Source organism: Manis pentadactyla, chromosome 2, assembly GCF_030020395.1.
Source record: "Manis pentadactyla isolate mManPen7 chromosome 2, mManPen7.hap1, whole genome shotgun sequence".
NCBI classification, from domain to species: Eukaryota; Metazoa; Chordata; class Mammalia; order Pholidota; family Manidae; genus Manis; species Manis pentadactyla.
In genome coordinates, this window is record NC_080020.1 from 98,959,344 (window position 1) to 98,980,654 (window position 21,311).

Genomic DNA, 21,311 nt, shown 5'->3' on the forward strand with positions numbered 1-21,311 from the left:
GAGTGACTGAAGAAAGGTGTTCTTCTATGCCATCTGTTAATACAAAATCTTTGAAAATTTAACCCATGTGATTGGTACGATAGTTTCTGCATCTTAAGCATGGTTAACACTCTAGCTCTCGTTTTTGGCATTGTTGGGTTCTGCTTTATATTACTGCACAAAGGCGGTATGTCAAGTTGCCTTAATTTAATTTAATGATGTGAAGGAGACTTGAGTCTCCTCAAAGGTTGCTTATACACCAAAAACTCCAGTTACTATTTATTTCCAAGCTCTTCATTTCCATCCTCTCCCAGATATGAACATTGCAGTGATTTCATTTGTTCCATGATAACTTTGGTAACCTTTTTGCCGACACTTTACAGCTCACTGCTTCCACATAAGTGCTTCTGGGAATCACCTGTCACACTTCAGTTCCTATACCACATGCATCTGGAGGGTCCAGTTTAATATTGGTGCATTTCCTTATTGTGCATAAATATCACTAATATTAGAATGAAAAGATTTAATGTACACTGGCAGAACTATTTCAGCCTGTACATCATTCATCATATACTTATTAAGCACCTACTATGCACATTGCAGGTTTTCTTCTTCTCTGAGGATGTTGTTTTTTTATATTTAAAAAATTAAATAAAATATTCTCACCTGCAAATATTCTTAGTGGGTCTTTACTGGGCTGACTGCTAGAATTTCAGATCTGTCCATATGTGTGTGAGAGAGAGAGATGCCTCTGTAAGATACATGACTTAGATAAAGAATAAGAATGTAACCTTGAGAATTAAGCAAAAGCTGGTGTTCTATCAGGCTTATAGATATTATGGAATAGTTGCAGGAAAGTTGGGGCTAGAATTTAGTTTCTCCATGCTCTTTCCAGACACCATGCTTCCCAGGTGTTTCCAGATGTGATAAATCAGGAAATCTGTCATTTATGGGAGAATTGGCACCCTAGAAGGACGTTGGAGGTGCCATTGTAATAGAAATTTCCTTAACCAGCCTCTACTTAGTCGACTCACCTGGTAGCAGATACCTGCCATTGCTGGTGTAGTATACAACACGAGAAGGGATGCCACAGCACAGTGAATGCTCATGGCGCCTGCACACTTCTGCTTCCACCTGGTAAGTTAGGGGCCCCAAGAAAATCCATTATACTTGTTCCCAAACTGTCTTCATGATATTTAAATACTGTTACATACTCATGTTTTATTAACTTAATAATCAATTTGAGTGCAAAAAGCAAATTGGTCCAATGAAAGCTAAGCTAAATGCTTTGAAAGAATGAAGATGAGACTGAAAAAAGTCTTTCCCACTTAATTGTGGGCATGATGATTGTAAAAGATCAGGAAAAAAATTCAAATCTGTAAGAACTTACTTTGCAAGTATATATCAGTTCTCATTCCGTTTTTTAAAGAAACCACAAGTGCAAACTGTAAACAAGGAGATATGTGAGAAAGATACATAGGACTCTAGTAGTGGACCCACACTCAAAAGACCAAGGCCATATAGCTAAATACTAATTAAAAAACCTGAAACCATACAAAACAAAACCTTGTTATTTGTATTTTAAGCTAACATAAAATATTTAAGGTATACATATATCCTAATAAGATACCTATATTTGTAATTCTTTTATTAACCAGCATATATTTGCATGTACTTAGAAACTAAATTTGTAGTAAATAATAAAAGAACAGTTGAATTGGGATTTTATATTTAAAAATAAAACAACTTATGAAATTTGACCTCACAGTTTGCAAAATTCTGCTTACCTGTACAACTTGGCACTAATTTTTAATTCTTTGAATGAGCCATGTTGGTTGCTGTTTTCTGATGTGTAGCAGGAAATAATATCTTTCTGCATTTAACTTTTGTGGTTGAATCATGACTATCATTTTGCAAAAAATATTTGAAGGTGTCATATATTCTTTCAAGGTCCTCCTATAATATTCAATTACTTTGAATCAATTTCCTTTTTGATTTTCTCTTCCTTTGTGGTCCACTGGCCCAACTCTGTCAAATCCTGTGCTGATGAGGCTTTACATGCAATCTGAGAGGTTCAGCACCACTGCCATTGGCTTAGTCAATTTCTACATCTTTTGCAAAATTTGCACCTTCACTTTGCAATGGATTTGCATTGTTTTGGGGTCAAAGCAATAAAGAGGTATGCTTAAAGAGGTATACAATATTGCCATCTACTAGAGCAATGCCATTCAGTAAAATACAATGCAAGCCACAAATGTCACACATGTAACGGGAAATTCTCTAGTAGCTACATTAAAAAAAATATGCCAAAGAGAAAGTGAAATTAATTTCAATGTTTTTTAATATATTCAAACTATTACTATTTCAATATGTAAAGTGTTACTAATGAGATCGTTTGCCATTTGTTTTTGTCCTGATTCTTTAGTACTAGATCTAATGTGTATTTTACACTTCAGAACAACTCAAACATCATTTCAGACTAGCCACATTTCAAGTTTTCAAAAGGCACACATAGTTAGTGGCTAGTGTATCAGATACCACAGTCCTAGAGCCATTATACCTAAGCCTCACCAATTTTTTGGACTGTTACATGCTTGGTTAGGCCAAATTAGTATAGTAAAAAAATATCCACATTTGTCTGAACAAAAAGTAAAGCAGCACAATAGGTCTAAATTAGTAACTCCTAGTAGCTAACCTTTCAAAGTTTAGACACTGTTGTCAGAATTATCTTTCTAAACCACAGTTCTGATTCTGTCCCCTCTCTGTAATGGTTCCATATTACACAGAGCAGAGAATCCAAATTCCTTCTTTCATTTATTCAACAAAGAGTAAGTGCATTAACTCCTATGAGCTGGATGCTAAGCAAGGCCCAGGAAAATCACAGGGACCCAAATGGACATGCCTTTTCCCCTTATGGAGGTCCCAGTCTATTGTCTCCTCCTATTCCACCATCAAGTGTTCAGGTCTCATCATAGTTTGCCTGTCCTGAGGGCCTGGGCTCCTGCCATAAGTGTATGTTCCCCAGGTCAGAAACAGGCTGGGGCCTCCTGCCTCCATGCTTTTACCCATGGGCCCTCCTCTCCTGAAACACTTCCTTAAATCTACCCAACCCCCAAACTGGCCACAACCACCTCTGGGCAAGGCCCATTGCTGATGTTTAGAGGGCCAGGGCAAGCACAAGTGGAGGCTCCACACAATATTTTAAATTATTTAAAAGTTAAAATGTAAGCAAACAATAAATAAAATATATTCTAGACTCCTACCTTGAAAATATTGAATACTGTATGTAAAGTTACTTTTTTGTATGACTGACACAACAAAACATCAAAGACAATTGTATTTAATTGCTCTGAGTGTTCAATTGTGTGGGCTGACAGTGTTTGGATGAGGAGTAAAATAAGGACATACATGAATTTCCTAGCTTTTATTTCAAAAAAATTGCTAATTATGTTGTTATAATTGAGCATTTCACATAATTTACATCTGATCACTTGAAACAATCCAATTATCTGTTATTATCAAAAGGCAAAATTAAATTTTAAAACACAAATTCCCTGAAAATACAAATTTTTAGTAAAAAGTAAAGCTGAATTTTTAAACTTTTTGAAAATTTGAATGTCATCAAATATTTTATTATTAAAAGAAAAGTATCTGCAATCCTAGCATTCAATATCCATATAGCTGCCAACGTAAGGAATAAGCAACACACTTCACACATTTTGTCTATACATACATAAATACAAATCTAAGTCATACATATTGCTTAATATTGCAAAATGTTACTCAGTGTTTGTGTGCAACTTTTGTGAATGCTGCTCTGTGGGGTGAGTAGCTTGGGGCTCATGAAGTGGGACACAAAGCAAGAGCACGGACAGTCAGACAGCTAGGATATGACACATTGTTATTCACCAATCCACTGTATTCCTGTTACGTGCGGGACAGATTTGACAAGTTAGCTTGTTTGTCTCTTTTCTTACTAAACACTTCTAGTGAGATGCTCCCTGACTCCAAATCAGTGTTGATCTGTGACAGCAGCAGCCTGACCCACAGGCCTTCTCCACATCTCAAGGCATGGGGCAAGGAGTTCAAAGCAGTGCTTTCCTGGAGCCTGAAAGGCTCTGGTCTCAAGAGCAAATGTTTAGGTTTATGGGTCATGCTGAGCCAGCACTGTGCAGCAGACCCGACTGACCAGGGCAGCTATGCGTTCTTTAATAAATTTGTTTTTCCAAATCTATGACACATTGTGCACTGTAAAACACAGGGCCAAGGGCAGTCCCCTGCCCAGGTCTGAAGGAGGTACTGCTAAGCTTGCCCTAATGGCAGGCCCTGTTCTAGGTGCTGGGAGTAGAGGACAAAAAATAATGCCCTTTCCCTTTGAGAACTTCCCAAGCCTGCCTTGTGTTAGAGTCACTTTTGTCCATGTCACATTGTCTACCAGCCTAAGAGACTCTGGAGAGAGGGACCATCTCCTCTTTATCACCCTTGCCCCCCCAGGGTCCCTGGCTCCCTGCCTTGTATGTAGTAGATGCTCAGTGTTCAGGAGCCGACTTAGATGGTTACACAACACCAAATGTCCACGACTCCTGAGGGTTTGCCCTTTGATCCCAACATCCCCTCCCTGATGGAGTTCTCTTTCCTTAAAATGACACCACTCCATTTGCAAATTTTATTGTGCATGCTCTTCAGAAAAGGGTGAGAAATTATTCTAATGTATTCTGTTCTTATTGGGGATAATTTGGGAGGGAGGAAGAGAGGTAAAGAGGAAGGTCAGGGAAGGAAGGGTGAAGGAGAGGGACAGAGAGGGAACTGGGAGCGGGAATCTAACAGGCAGAAGAGAATGGCAGAAGGTGTTGCAATGTAGCCTCCGGAATGTTTAGGGAAGATGAAGGGTAGGAAACTCAGACCTTAAAACTGCACTTCAGGGGCCTCCAAGAGGAGGAAGGGACTGTTGGTGGCAGGAGGCAGGAGGAGGAATCCTGAAAGTGACCTGGGGTAAAGGTGGTGCTGGACTCGTAAAATCAAAAGGCAATAGAACACTGACACAGAGGCCCAGAAAAAGAAAGAAAAATGGCTCTATGGGTGTGTACTATCTGTAACACCTCAAACAAATTGGAAAGTCTGTGAGAAGAGGATCCTGGAAAATTTTTAGGGAGCAAAGATGTTAAAAATGGTTAATAAACACTTTTTGAACATTTACTATGTATATTGACTTACTTAATCTATATAATAACCCTATGAAGTAGGCACTATCATCATGTCCACTTTACAGGTGAAAAAAGTGAAGCACTGAGAGGTTAAGTAACCTAACCAAGGTTACTCAGCTGGGAAATAGTGGAGGTGGGATTTGAACCTAGATACTCTGTTCCAAGGCCAATTCTTTTAGTCTCAGAGCTGCAATATATTTATATATGTATGTATGTATGTATGTGTATATATATATATTACTAATATAACATATATATAATACAACATACAAATTATCATTTTTTTGGCTAGATAGTATTTTGTTAGTTGACATAAAAGTATTCATGAGATCTTTCAAAGTTCTTGGCTCAATGCAGTTTTTATTCCTTAATGCTTTAAACATCTTAACATTTCACTGTGAGGGTCTTTAGTAACACATCCCTTTGGGGAAAAAGATACTACATTCTGTGTTTTTTTAACCCAAACTTCCAAGCTGTTTGAAATCTTGAATTTGAAAAATCTTTGTATATGAGACATGAAAATTTACCTTTGAATTTCTATAGATTTAAAATTCATTACACAAAAAGTGGAAAATAGTATCTAGCCTAAATATTCTCTGGAAAGGTGTGATAGAGAGAGTTAGATGCCCATCAAATTCATTTTCCCCATCCATTACCATTGTTGTAGCTGGGAAGCAGCCGCTTAGCTAGGGACCATTTCCCAGCCTGCCTTACAGCTACATACAGCCATGTGACTTGTTCTCACCAATAGAATTGTAAGCCATGGCTTTAAAGAAATGACACTGACTGGATACAGCTGACTACAGAACAAAAGGGTTCTTAAATTATTAGGTGCAGGACACTTCCTCTAGACAAGCTGCATTTCTTCCCAGGAATAAAATTCTATTGTCTTGTGTCATTATTCATTATTTGTTTAGATCTATTTGTTATAGTAAATTAATCCACCCAAAGTAATAAAATAAAATTTTCTTTGTTCAGTAATACCTTGTGATACTTAGAGCTTTCTATAGGAGAAACAGCGTAACAGAGATAAGAGAGCTTTGACCTCACCAGGTCTGGGTTTGAATCTTGGCTCTTCCATTATTAGCTACATGACCTTGGCAAGCTGCACACAGTTTGGTCGCCATTAGCTTGGGGATGTACTGTTGGACTTCGTCCACCCTTACCATTACTTTGGGGCACACCAGCAGGTTCCCATGCCAGCAACTACTCTGACCTCTGAGGTTCACTTTGCTGACTGGAAGTGGGCCCCACACCCTGCTCCTGAGCAGTCACTAAGCAACGATGGGAGTTGCAGTGGTGTACTGCACATGGTCTGCACCATTTTATGAGAACCCGGAGTACACATCTCTTTCCAACCTCAAATTCAGTGATATCATATGGGTAGCTTATGATGGGAGTATTTACACCACGGGAATTAGCAAATGCTACGAATCAGAACTCTCCCACCCTCTCTCAGGGCTGTTTGTTAACTGTTGAGCAACAAACCAGCTTTTTTACTCTTGAAGTGGGATTACATGGGAGTGTGATCTACAATGATTTCCAGTTTTTTGCCAGCAAGATTAAGCTCCAGTACCCATGGGGTAGCCAGTTGAGAATATAACCTTTATTAGCTGCCTTCTCTGTCTCATTTCTCCACTCCCCAACCTTCACCTTCCAAACAACTATTTGCATTAAAATCCTGTCTCAAGTATGGTTTTAGGGAAATTATGTGAAGTACATTGCACTGGGTAGGTGTTCCACAAATATTAGCTCTTCCCTGTCTGAAAAATATACTAAAACTTTCATTATTTTAAATAGACTTTTATCTAATAAATAAAAACTACACATATGAAAACTTAAGGAAAATCTCTAACATGTCTGTGTTCTTGCAGGAATTTCTTTCTGGTTCCCAGACCTGATTCCAATGTGCATATGTGTGGGAGGGGGTCTTCCCACGCACACAGGGCACCAAGCAGTTCTCTGACACCAGCAGGGTGTCAGACAACTCAAAGCAATTCTGATGCTATCTGCCCAGAAATGGTACCAGATTTCCCAGGTTAAGGGCTCCATCCTACAAGACTGCCCTTCATTCCCCACTCCAGGCAGTGGTTGCAAGCCCCAGGCAGTTCCCTATGCTTCTGACCTACTGTGTACAGACTGGAGGTTCCCATGACCTCCCCTTAGGCTCAATTAATTTGCTAGACCAGCTCACAGAACTCAGAAAAACACTTATGTTTACCAGTTTAATAAAGGATACCATAGAGGATGTAAGTTCATAGCCAGATGAAGAGATCCACTGGGCAAGGTCCCAAATAAAGGGGCTTCAGTCCTCATGGAGCCTGGGGCCTGGCTGGGTGGCATGTGGAAGCGTTCTGGTTTCCCAAGCGTGGAATGTCCCTTCAATAGAGAAGCAGAATGCAAGCGACAGATATGCTCTTCTCAGGTGTTTTTTGTGAGGGCTTAATCGCATAGTCATGACTGACTAAATCATTGGCCATTGGCTGATTCAACCTCCAGTGCCCTCCTTCCCTGCTCACCCTTGGGTGGGGTCCAGAAGTCTCTCATTAACATGGCAAGACATCCATTTCACCTTTAAGGCTCTGCAGTGTTTTCGGGAACCGTGGATGCAAACCAAATATGCCTGGGAAATACATGTTTGATCATCTGATATATCAAATACAAACATGTATTTCTTATAACCTATTTTATTGTATATCCAAAGAAACAATGTTAACTCTGGAATCTAGACTCATGAAATATAGGTTTTCAGACCCTCTCTGCCATTGCTGGTAGCTGCAGGCTTCTCATAAGGTTTAGGTCTTGGACCCCTTTAGTTACCGATCTTGATTTTTCTTTACCAGCTGCTGGCTTTGTTTTATTTTGTTTTTTATTTTAGGTACTTGCATTGACCTCATATTTTATGTCACCTTTGAGCAGTGATGTATACCAGGATCCCAGTCTTCTAGTAATAAATAAATAGCAAACTTTATTTGAAAAATACAGTTTTCCAAGTGGCCACTGTGGGCAGGATTTAATCTGTACCTGTGTTTTTATTGGAAAGCTCTTTTAGGAGCTCATCATTACAAAATTGCTTAAAAAGATATAACCTCTTTGGATATATGTATTTTTAAAATACAGGTATCCCCTGCTTTTTGAAAGTCCATGTTATGTGATTTCACCTTTACAAAAGACCTACATTAATATCTGTTTTTGCTAACCAACAGAAATCTGAAGATTTTCGCTCTCAACAAGAAAAGGCAAAAAGTGCAAACAGTGTTCAGTGTTTGTTTTCCAATGAGCCATTACTGAGGAGCGCACACCCGCAACCACCTGAGCAGCTGAGCTCCTGCCCCAGGACCTACACTCAGCATCTCAGGATCTCCTGCCCCAGGACCTACACTCAGCATCACTGTGTCTGTGAGCATCTTTGTAATATCTTGACTTATTTTATGTATCCATCACCCAGTTGTGTCCTAAGGTATTAGGAAAGACTAAGGGAGGTATTTTTGGGTCTGGGAATGCTAAAAAAATGTTTCCATGTAAATTACTGGTAATTACTTCTTTGCTTTAGGCCAGTTCAGCTTACAAAAGATTCACAGGGAAACTGCTGTTGGACAGTGGGAGAGACCTGTAGTCTTTTGTGATGTCTTTATGAATGATGAAATGCTGAATAACATTTCTTACCTTATTATATTTCAATAGTAAGTGGGGTTTTACCAGAAACCAGGACTGAGGATGTTTTGGAAAAGGCCGGTGATAGGTTTCTGAAGAAAGGGTAGCATAATTTAGCAGGAAATGGACCAAATCTGGAGTCAGGAGTCCCATTTTGTTGCTACCTTTGTCTGGATCATACTGAGTCATTCTGTCTCTTTCCCTCCCTGGGTCTTACTGCCTCATTTTCAAAGTAAAGATCCTGAACTAGAGGGTATTTAACATTTATTTCAGCTCTAACATTTTATGAAAGTCTGTCTCATATGGACCCAGGCCCCAGTTCAAATCATGCAGCCACCCTTCACTGGTCCTGTCTTGTATTTCAAGGCAGTAGGGAAAGACTTCAAGTACTATGTGAAAGTCAGAAAGTACTACCTTTCTCTGGGGGAAAGGAAAGATGCAACAAAGTGTTTTCCCGAAGGTTCTTTTTTTTTTTAAATCAAAGAGTAGTTTAATAAAGTAAAGTCCGCACTCACGGAGGGAGTGCGGGCGTGCTCCAGAGGTGAGCAGCTTCCCTGAGCTTTCAGTGTTAGAAGAAACGACAGGTTCTTAATTGTGGTTTACTTGCTGATTTTGAAAAAGTTTTATGTTTAACTTGCTATTAATCAGACATATGAACAAAAACAGTGAGAATTATCTATTTTCTATAAAGCTGACAGCATTTTTAAAGGCGGACAATGCCTGCTGTCACTGAGAACAAACAGAAGCTGCCACTGTGGGCAGGATTTAATCTGTGCCTGTGTTAGTTGGGATCCCGTCAGAAGGCAGAGCCTGAGCCGGGGGCAGGAGTGGGAGGCAGGGCAGTGAAAAAGGAAGGGAAAAAGTCCAGGGAAGCCTTTTCCAGCTGGTCACCACCTTGAGGGTGATCAGGGCTGGAGCCATCTGGGACCTGCTGAGGAGCTGTGTAGATTGTGCCTCACAATTGCCAACCTGAAGAATGGGAGAGGGGAGGGGAGCATTTACACACCAGCTCCTGTCCTCACTGGACAGGGTTGTACCAGGAGGTGTTAGCCTTTTGTATTTGAAGGTGTGTGTGTGTGTGTGTGTGTGTGTGTGTGTGTGTGTGTGTGCAAAAGCTGATCCAGGTAGCAAGGCCTCCCTCACACAGCCTGCGAAACCCCGTGGCAGAAGTAAGAGCTAATGAGATCAGGCTGGAGTGCGGGGCTGCCAGGCTGCAGCCAGCTGCATGCAACTGCAGCGATAGAGGATGTAGACGGTGGGTTTAGATGTGAGGTGGGCACAAGAGGCATCCAGGACAGTACCACAGCTAGAGGGCAAAGTGAAATATCTTTCAAATTTTTAAATAAACCAGTGCTTTGAACCAGCGTTTCTACTCTGCAGAGAAGCAGGACTGTCCTTTACGCAGGGTTTATACCCATGAAAGAGCAACAGTAAGCCGAAGACCTATCAGTAGCAGTAGGATAAAAGAAGTTATGTGACCTAAATGAATATTCAGTAATGAAGAATTGTGGAATAGCTTGTTCTTCCTATTTATTGTATTGACAAAGAAAGGTGTCTAAAATGTAGTTAAGTGGAAAATCAAGTAGCAGAACACTATATAATTCCATTTTGTAAAGTTTATGCATATATATCGTATATATATTTGTATTGTATGTAATGCTGTTATAGTATGATAAAATGTTTATGTATTTCAAATACATTTAAGATGGTTAATAGTGTATCTTGGGAATAGGATGGAGGAACTTTCAACTTTTACTTGTGTTGTTTGTACATCTTAAAACAGACATGTATCTTTTTTCCAATAATAAATTATAAATAATAAGTAATACATTTATATAATACATATAAATATAAAATAAAAACTCTTTTAAAAATGTGCTTTATTATCAGTGGTTTTCTTTTGGCTAACTTAATCGACTCAGGTAATTTGCTTAACTTTTGAAAACAAAAGTGTTTCAGTAACAAGTCCACCAATTTACATACATTATGAAGTTTACATTTTGGGTAGGGTAATAGCTTGGCATCAATGTTAGAATGCCAGGTTCTCTTTTGGAACATAAAACTTCATGATAGATTCTATTTATTATTTTCCCAAACCTTAGTGGTGTAACTTTGAGTTGGTTATGAAGACTTTCCATTTCAGTATGGAATTACAACATGGCAGAGACTGATCCTTGCAATATATTCGGTGTATGCTGTGGATACAGCAAGCTTTTCAATACATTAAGTAATTAAAGTGTGTGTGCTTGATTTAAAAAAAAAAACTAAAAAAGAAATACAGTACATGAGCTGGGGGAAATGATCCTAACTTTTGGACTTAGTTTAGTACCACCCTGCATTTCCTAAGAGTGCACCTATCATGGACTTCCAGCTCTAATTAATTTAGAAAGAAAAATAATTTCTAAGGTGAAAGAATAAGTGTCATTGTAGCAATAGCTCTAAAACACAGGGAATCTCCACAGAGAGCCCTTCCATTCACACATATTTATTGGCAATTTGCAGGCTACATCTGTTACTTCAGATGATTTAGTAGGCAGAGAATCTGCTGGGCCAAGCTGCAGGAGAGTATGGCAAAACATACAAGCTCAAACAGAAGTATTTATTCTCCTTAATTCTGAAGTCTGCAAAGCAAGTCATATCCAATCCCAGTCAGAGAGGCAAAGGAAACTAAAAACATATTTTCTTTGAGAAGTGTTCCAGATGGTGGGAAAATCACAAGACTGTCTTCTTTATTGCTAAATAGATGAGTATAAAATGAGTGGGTATTGTTGATATAGCTCATTAGTATATGTATATATATGAAAACATTGGGATGCCAACTCATCTTAAGATAAGGAAACATTGGACTAGGCAAAGTAAGACTATGGTTATAAATATTTCATCTTATTTTAAATCACTTTGATATCGCAGAGGGTTTAAAATTTTTGTTTTAAAGACCATCTCCTTTTTTGGAAATAGAATATTGACAAAGTGAGTTTATAGCTGGAAGAAGACTTAGTTTTTTTTTTATTTTTCAAATATTAAAATGTTCAGGGATGCAAATTATATAGGAATATCATTGGCAATCAAAGGCATCTGAAATATAAGAGCATCTCTAAGTTGATGTATAAACAGAAGAGAAGGCGCAGCTCCCAAACAGTCTGGCCTGTCACATATTGAAGCTGCCAGTCTCCTAAGAGCCCGAATGCATGTCAGAGTAACCCCTTCTAACTCAGATGATTTTTGGCCCTCTCACCTGTATCCCTTCCTTTTTCCTTGGATGCTATGTTCATTTTATTTGAAGGGAAATATCTCAACATCTGTCATAACTTTTCATATTAACCCAATTAAGAATAATAATAATGCCAGCTTAGGTAACTACCAAGAGGCCATTCTTGACGAGAGGATGGCATAAATTATCATCAGTTGGGCTGCCGTGAGAAGCTACAGTTGTCCTTATCCAGGGAAGCTACTACTAGCTTCTTTGTCTCCATTACCAGTGTACACTCAGGAGCCTGGGGCTGCTCTGTGGACTTACTAATATCTCAAAAAAGGCCTTAATTCTTTATATTGACTTTATTTAGTATTCCTATGATTTTTGCTTGCATCTGTACTTTACCAAAACTGAGTTGGTTATTTTTATGGGAGGAGGAATGCTAGATAACCTAGAGAACAAAATAAATATGTAGATGAAAATAACTGATAGAAAGACTAAAATTAGGGACACACTCATTCATGAGAATGAGTAATTTAGGATTCAATTTAACCAATATTTGCTGAGGCCCCATGTGTCAGGTATTCTTGCATATTGTCACCTATTTACTTCTCCCACAAGCTTTCTTTGAGACAGACATAGTTCTTCCCACTTTGCAGACTTGGAAATGGAGCCTTAGGGAGAATTTTTTATCACGCCCCATCACTTAGCTAGCAAATTGGCAGGATCCAGGGCAACTTGGCGAACTCTACATTTGCTGTTCTCTCCACTATACATTACTGCTTCCAGGAAGAACAAATGTCTTTCTTTGTATAATAATCAGGCATTGCTTAATCAGTCAACAATATTTATTAAGTGACTATTACGTACCAGGCACTTGAAGGTTTTTTGAGTAGTGGCGTATGACTCCTAGTTCTTAATCTATTCCTATTTTGAGCAGTAGCACAAACTTTCCCAGCAGTTCACTGGTGTTGGTAATTTAGTCGATAGTAAAAGTAACAAAATTTCTTTGAATGATGCTGATTAACTCAAACAGGGATCATGCCTGCCCTGTCACCTCATTACCATTATGCTCTACCCTACTGAGGTATCAAGCCCACACCAGAGAATGAGGGGCTGGAGTTACACAACAGATTCTTATGCATTTAACCAGAATGATCCACATGCCCAGTAGGCATTCAGGGGACTCAAATACTGATACAGTACTTTCCAGTTTGTTTGTTTGTTTGTTTTACTTTCTGTGAGTGGTTTATTTCACTTAGCATATTGTTCTCAAGGTTCATATATGTTGTAGTATATGACAGAACTTCCTTATTTTTAGGGCTAAATAATATTCAGCTGTATGCATATATCACATTTTCTTAACTATTCATCTGTCAATGGAGGATTAGTTTGCTTCCATCTTTTGGCTTTTTTTTTTAATTTAAGGATCATTGATATACAATCTTATGTTGATTTTAAATACACAACACAATTGTTCAACGTTTACCTATATTATCAAGTCCTCACTCCACCCAGCTTGGTCACTGTCCATCAACATAGTAAGATGTTACAGAATCATCAACTATATTCTCTGTGCTGTACTACCATCCCCATGACCAACCTGTATCGTGATTGAGAATTATCGTGCCCTTTAATCCCTTTCCCTCTCCCCTGCCCCCTCTCTAACCTCTCCCCTTTGGTAACCACTAGCCCCTTCTCAGTGTCTATGAGTCTACTGCTATTTTGTTCCTTCTGTTTTGCTTTGTTTTTATGCTACACAAATAAGTGAAATCATTTGGTATTTGTCTTTTTCCACCTGGCTTATTTCACTGAGCATACTACCCTCTAGATCCATCCACATTGTTGCAAATAAGAGGAATTTGTTTCTTTTTATGGCTGAATAATATTCCATTGACATTCACCCTTATTGGGTCTATTTTAAAGTTCAGGTCTTTCTTCTCCTTCTCCTTCTAAAGATAGTTCCATGGAAAAGGAAAGGGGTTATAAGCAAAGGGGTTCCAAGAAGACCCTTTGCTTATAACAGTTTGGCCTCATAACTGAAGGAATGCTAATGAAAATTTCTTCCTAAATTAAGTTTTGGGCTGACTCCAATATGGAAAGTGCTAGCTGCAAAGGATTTAATCCCAGAAATTTGCAAATACCTGAAAACAGGTGAGTTTTTTAATTCTTCATGACTCTCACCTTTCCTATTAGTATTCAATTCAGTAAGACTGATATAAGCCCATTGCATGTGGACAGATGGAGATGGTCAAAACTGAAGAAAATGAGCTCACAAAAAAAGTTTGGCTAGTCATCAGTGAACAATAGCAGATAAAAATAGTTGTTCTTCAACTCTTAACTTTAGAAAGTCTTTGGGTAAAATGTCACCTCTCCTTCCTGAAGTGCTTCCTTTTACAAAGTAATTAAAAATTTAATGGAATTCAAAAGGGCAGAATAGGCCCTCAGCATTTCACACTTGAAGTATAATTTCCATCTAACTTGTTAAATGTGTGGCTAAATGAAGAGACATTGTACAATAGAACATGGCATTTGTTTTGATCATTTTCCCCTTTAAAATTCTTATGTCATTGAATTAGAAATAATATCATACAACAGTGGTTTTAGCTAGATGACCTGAAAGCCCAGTGAGAACAGCCCAAGCCTGTTTTTTCTTGAAATGATGATGAATTAGCATTAATACTCGAAAACCCATGACAAGAATCTCTGTGCAATTCTGTCTTTTCCTACCCCGCCCAAAGGAGACAGAAAAGGGGTGAGGCAAGTACAGCAGAAAACGTCCATTCCATCCACACCTCCTTATTACCAGCATGGTATCCTGCTGAGGAAACCACAAAGGATTGGTGACTAATTCCAGGACAGGAGACAAAGTGAAAAGTGTAAGATGGTGTTTGGTTTATTACTGGAACAAGGGAAGGAGCAATTTCTGTAGGAAGCAGATGATAAGTTCTAGCAGTGGAAAGTGAAACAGGCAGGTTAGGTAGAGGCAGAGAGAGTTAATGAGTGCCTCCACTAGTGAGGCATCTGGTGATGAAGGCATATCCCTCTCAGTCCCTTAACTGGCTATTAGGCACCCCATCAAGCCATGGCTGCCATATCAACAATTTGGAGCTGCAAGATCTCCCTACAGTCCAAAAGCAGGACTTACAGTAGACTGGATGTTCCCTGTTCCAGTGCAGTGGGGAATGTATCCTGGAGCACCGAGTTTGAATTATATCCACTATTTTCTCTGAAACAGTATTAAACATGTTATTTTGGTGCTATAGGGCTATTAGCTTTGTACTATATATTTGAAATTGTAACAGGTTTTCTGTTACAAGGTTTTCTAAACTGCAGGTAAAAACCAATTGAATGATTAGGACCTCATGTTATTGGGTTGCAACCAGTATTTTAAAAAAAAGAAATAGCATAGAACATATTAGAGTGCATCGGCTGAAGTAAGGGCAATGTGAATCTTTTGTTTTGTGTGTGTGTGTGTAGTTACACTGGAAAGCATATTCTTTACAGCAGGTTGCAGCAAAAGGAGTTCAAGAACATTGGGCTGGGGACTGTAGAACCTAACCTACATTTATACATTCTAGTTCTAGATATTGAATCAAGACCATGCAGCAAATTCAATTCACTGGCAGTGGATTTGTCCCAAGCCAGTTTGCCAAAAATCAATTCTAAAAATGATCTATATACTGACTCATCAGTTTATTGCCTTACTGGGGACTTTTCCACATTCTAGTTTCATTAAGCCTTGCAAGAGTCCTATAGCTAGAGATTTGTTAGATTTGTCAAATGACTCTCCATTTTGGCTATGCATCTCACAATTTAGATACGTCTGTCCCTTTCTGCCCCTGGCTATGTGGATGGCTCATGTGATAACATAGCTGTGATGAATTTTCTGACAAATTCATCATTTGGTAAATTGACTTAGAGCAAACTGACCTTGACTTGCTCATATCCTCTCTCCTTAGGAAATTCTTTTCCAATCATTTCCATATATAAGGACCTCTCTCTTCTCTGGTCCTGTTTACATTTTCTCTCTGAATCACTCTACATTATGATATGCTGTGCTATTCTCTAATTATCTATATCACATAATATTATCATACCATATTGGTATGAGCGTATGATACATATGTGAATGCAATCTTGGAGCAAGACTTTCTGGGTTTAACCTGACTCTGCAACTTAGTAGCTGTGTAACCTTGGACATATTACTTAATCTCCATGAGTATTGGTTTCCTTATCTGTAAAATGGGCATAATAGTGATGCCTACCTTATGGGGTCAGTGAGAGGAGTGAATGAGTTAAAATATGTAAAGCACTTAAAATAGTGTTTGGAATACAGAAAGTACTAAAGGTGTTAGCTACTATACTTTTATATAAAATGACACATGTAAAGTAATTATAAATAACTTTAAATTAGAGGTTTGAGGTTTGGATTTCTTTTTTTTTTTTTTTTTTTTTTTTTAATAATTATTTTTTATTGAAGGGTAGTTGACACACAGTATTACATTACATGAGTTTCAAGTGTACAACACAGTGGTAGAACATTTATATACATAATTCTAGGTTCCAGCTATCACCCTACCAGGCTGTTACAATATCTTGACTATATTCCTTATGCTATACCTTACATCCCGGTTACTAATGTATTTTACCATTGGAAGTCTGTCCTTTTTTTTTTTTTTTTTTTTTTTTTTTTTGTGAGGGCATCTCTCATATTTATTGATCAAATGGTTGTTAACGACAATAAAATTCTGTATAGGGGAGTCAATGCTCAATGCACAATCATTATTCCACCCCAAGCCTAATTTTTGTCAGTCTCCAATCTTCTGAGGCATAACAAACAAGTTTTTACATTGGATTTCTTTTTACTTATCCACTATCAACATCATCAATTTTTCTAACATCATCAATTAACCATGGATTGTTTATAGAGGATTATAGCTATGTAGAACTGAGAGGACATTGGAAAGTGGTATAAAGCAAAAGTGGTGTTTTATAGTATAGTTAAAATGATGATACAGACGTGAAGCCATTTATAAGAATGACAGCCCTGTCCAATTAAAGTGCTAAATTCTAGTTATATAATTAAAAAACAATGCAGTATATAAGGATGTACTAATTGTGGAGGTGGACAATGTGCACAATATAGTATTAACATATTTTTCTCTAAGTGCACACCATTCTCCCAATAAACTGACTTGAGATTTCAGCCATCTCAGTACCTCTCCTCCATATTCAGGCATTAAACCTTGTTCAGTTTTCCTAAGAACCTTCTTTCAATTTTCTCCCACTTTTTCCCCATTTCCATCCTTTCAACCCGGGGTCAGTTTTTTCTGGATTATTGCAATTGTTTACTGATTTATTTTCCCAGCAGCTCTCCCCAGCTCTTTCTCCTTTTTTTTTTAAGTTTTATCAATAAAAACAATTTAAGGATTCAGTAATTCCACAAGTTTTGTTATGAAAAACAGTGGTTCCCTGACTCCCTTCCCACCGTTCCCCCCTCCTCAGAGGCAACCACTATCACTTCTTTTAGTTGCTTACTTTTATATTTACCTTCATGTGTCTTCCCTCTACTCTCATCATACATTCCCCATTCACCCAGCAGAGTTAAACTGTAATTTGGGTTATCTAAGAACTCAGTGTTAACATATTATGACCACTATTCACAGTCAATCCATGAAAAACAATAATTGTTTTCCCTGAAGTTGGTATAAGCTGGTGGTGTTATGTTTTGGGCTTCTAAATATCTTAATCCAGCTCTGCTCCTCAGGGGTGGTTATTAATTCATCGTTTAGAGGATCAGGATTTACTCCCAACCCTTGTATACCCGAAGTTTTATTCCCAGGAGTGTGTATTCATCAAGATTATCCCTATAATATAACATTTCCTTTCAAATGTTAATTAAGCCGATGCCTTGTGCTCTTGAAGGGTCAAGTAAGGAAGCAACTTCATCCGTACATTTGTGTGCTGAGACCTCCCAGGTGGCCTGTGTCTGCAAATGCCCACCTTTCCCCAGAGGTGAACCTGCCAGTAGAGAATCCCACTGAATGTGCTCTTGTTAGTCTTTTCCATACATCTTCAACTGACACTGGTGACAGCTGCTGTCCTGTGACCTGGCACAGACCTTCTGAAAATCTCTGCTCATGTTCTCACTGGCTTCCCATCAAACATTTTTTCTGACCCTGTGTCAATTCCTCTGGTGGGAGATAAAAAAAACTTCTTTTGCTGAAAGTTGTCCCGGACTGAAATTTGTGGGACCTTCCAGAGAGGCTAACAATTCAACACCTTTCCAATAGATATTATTGAAATATTTGGTCAATAGACATCTAACAAGAGTATAGAAAAAGCAATGTCCTACTAATAAAAACTAAACTATTTTCAAAATACTAAGAGGATATTCAAAAGTGGTATAAAATGAAATATTTATAGGTGCCTAAATAGCATGTTATCTTATTTCCCATGTCAGTTTCCTGTCACTTTTACCTGAATAGCCTTAGTTACTTACATTTGCTGAGGATACATGGGTGTTGTTACAAAGTCTGCTTAAAATAGACATAGGGCTCCTCTCCATGACTTTTATAGTAAAACAGAATGTTACCCAATTACTTTGTCAATTCTTTATTGCTATTTTTCAAAACAGATAATTTCTTGAGATAGATATAGAATGGTTTAAAATGAAAGTAAGAAAATACACTAGTCTCTCATTCCAGGTAAACCCACGCACCGTGCATTCATTACTTGCTTTCAGAATTTTAGCTGACAGTCATAGACGGTGGCAGGCAATGGCTGGCCACGGGACTCAGGGTTCCTGCAGCCAGTGGGGGAGGTGCCAAGGGAGCTGCGCTTCTCAAGACACAAAATGGTCAACAGAGATAGCTTAATGCCTGGTGAGGGAAGGTTGGTTTGTTTTTAAATTAAATTTTCTACTCTGTTCTGTGGGGGGAAGTGAAACCAAGTTTACATTTTGTCCATTATGAAAGGTTGTGTGTGGAAACTTATGTGTAAAAGTAAGATCTATCTCTGTATCTTGACCTTGATCTCTATATATCTCTCTGTATCACAATATCAGTTGCATAAATTAAAAATATATGCACACACCTGTACCATTATGACGTATGTGTCTCTGTGTGCATGTTTTATATACATACACATTAAATATACCCCCAAATTCTGTTATTACAGCATTCACTCAGGGTCGCTTGGGCCGTTCAGCTGGAATCATCACAGAGAGCCATTGTCCTGATCGTCTCAGGAGTTTCACAACCCGATGCAGGGAGACACGATCTGGGTCAGAAAGGAAGTTTGAAGGAGAAGGAAGGCATGCAAACCTCACAGGAGGGCTGTTTGGAAGCATTGCTTCCCTTAGTTCCTTGCCATATCCATTGACTCAGACAGAACCCTCCGCAAAGAAGAAGGACAGCTTTTATGTGCAATTATCAGTAGGACTTTGTTGCAAAATCAACTATGAAAAGGATATGTGGATAAAAATGAAATACGTTATAAGTAAAAAAAACTATGTGTCCCAAAACCATCTTGAAAAAGAATAAATTGGAAGAGTCCCACTTCCTGGTGTCAAAATTCAATAAAAAGCAACAGTAATCAAGACATTCTGGTACTACTGTAGGGACAGACATATAGATCAATGGAATGTATTGAGAATCCAGAAGTCAACCCTCATATTTAGGACCAATTGGTTTTTGACAGGAGTGCTAAGGAAATTCAACAGGGATGGAATAGTATTTTCAACAGTGTTCTAAGACAACTAGATAGCCACATGAAAAACAATGAAGTTGGGTCCCTACCTTATACAATATACAAAAACTAACTTAAAATAGTTCAAAGACCTAAATATAAGAACTGAAACTATAAAACTCTTGGAGGAAAACATAGGGGTAAATCTTTGCAAGCTTGTGTTTCCTCATTGTTTTTTAGATATGACACCAAAAATACAAGCAACAAAAGAAAAATAGGCAATTTGGACTTGATAAAAATGAAAAACTTTTGTGCTTCATAGGACACTATCAAGAAATTGAAAATCCAATCCTGATAAGAAACTTGGATGAAGAATATATAATGAATTCTTATAACTCAATAATATAAGGACAAATAACCCAATTTAAAAATGGGCAAAGTATTGGAATAGGCATTTCTCCAAGAAGATATACAGGTGGCCAATGAACCCATGAAAAGATGTCTAGCATCATTAACTATCAGGGAAACACAGATCAAAAGCACAGTGAAATACCACTTCAAACCCACTGTGATGATTATAACAGAAAAGACATAACAAGTGTTGGTGAGGTTGTGGAAAAATTGCTGGTGGGAATGTAAAATCATACAGCCATACTGAAAACAGTTTGACCATTACTTGAAATGCTAAACTGAGAGTTACGATACGGCACAGCCATTCCACTCTTACGTATGCCTATGAGAATGAAAACATGATGCATAAAAAACTGTGTATGAATGTTCATAGCAGCATTATTCATAATAGCCCAAATGTTCATCAACTGATGAATGGATAAAATAAGACACCGTAAATCCATACAATGAAATATTCAGCCATAAAAAGGAATGAAGTACAGATTCATGCTACAACATAGGTAAACATTGAAAACTAAATGAAAGAAGCCAGACACCAAGGCCACAGAATCGTATGAGCCCCCTCAGTGCAATGTCCAAAAGAGGCACATCCACAGAGACAAAAAGTAGATTAGTAGTTGCCAGGGGCTGGGCAGAGGGGAGATGGGGAGTGATTCCTTAATGTGTATAGAGATTCTTTCTGGGATGATAAAAATACAGTGAAATTGATTGTGGTGATGGTTGGTTGCATAACTCTATCAACATGCTAAAACCATCGAACTGTACATTTTAAGTGGGTGAATTGTATGGCATGTGAATTACATCTTGATAAAGGTGTTATAGAAAACATATGCAGACAAAACAATAATAGCCACTTTGTAAGAATACATGCAAAGGTAACCACATACATTAAACACATCAAACATGCAGAAGGGCTGTCTGTGAGGGAGCAGGGAGTGACACATGGGAATAAGATGTAATAAGTAAATGAACGAATGAATGAATGAATAGATAAATAAAATGAGACAAGGGCATTGCACTGTCCATGACAGTGTGCCATGACCCCAGGAGAATGATTACCTCAGCTCTCTACACCTGTGTTTAAAAAAAAAAGGAGAAGAAAATATTTTAAATGGAGTATAATGGCACCGTATTTTCAGTTATTTCAAGTGGTGATGTGTTAGGCAAAATTTCATGGG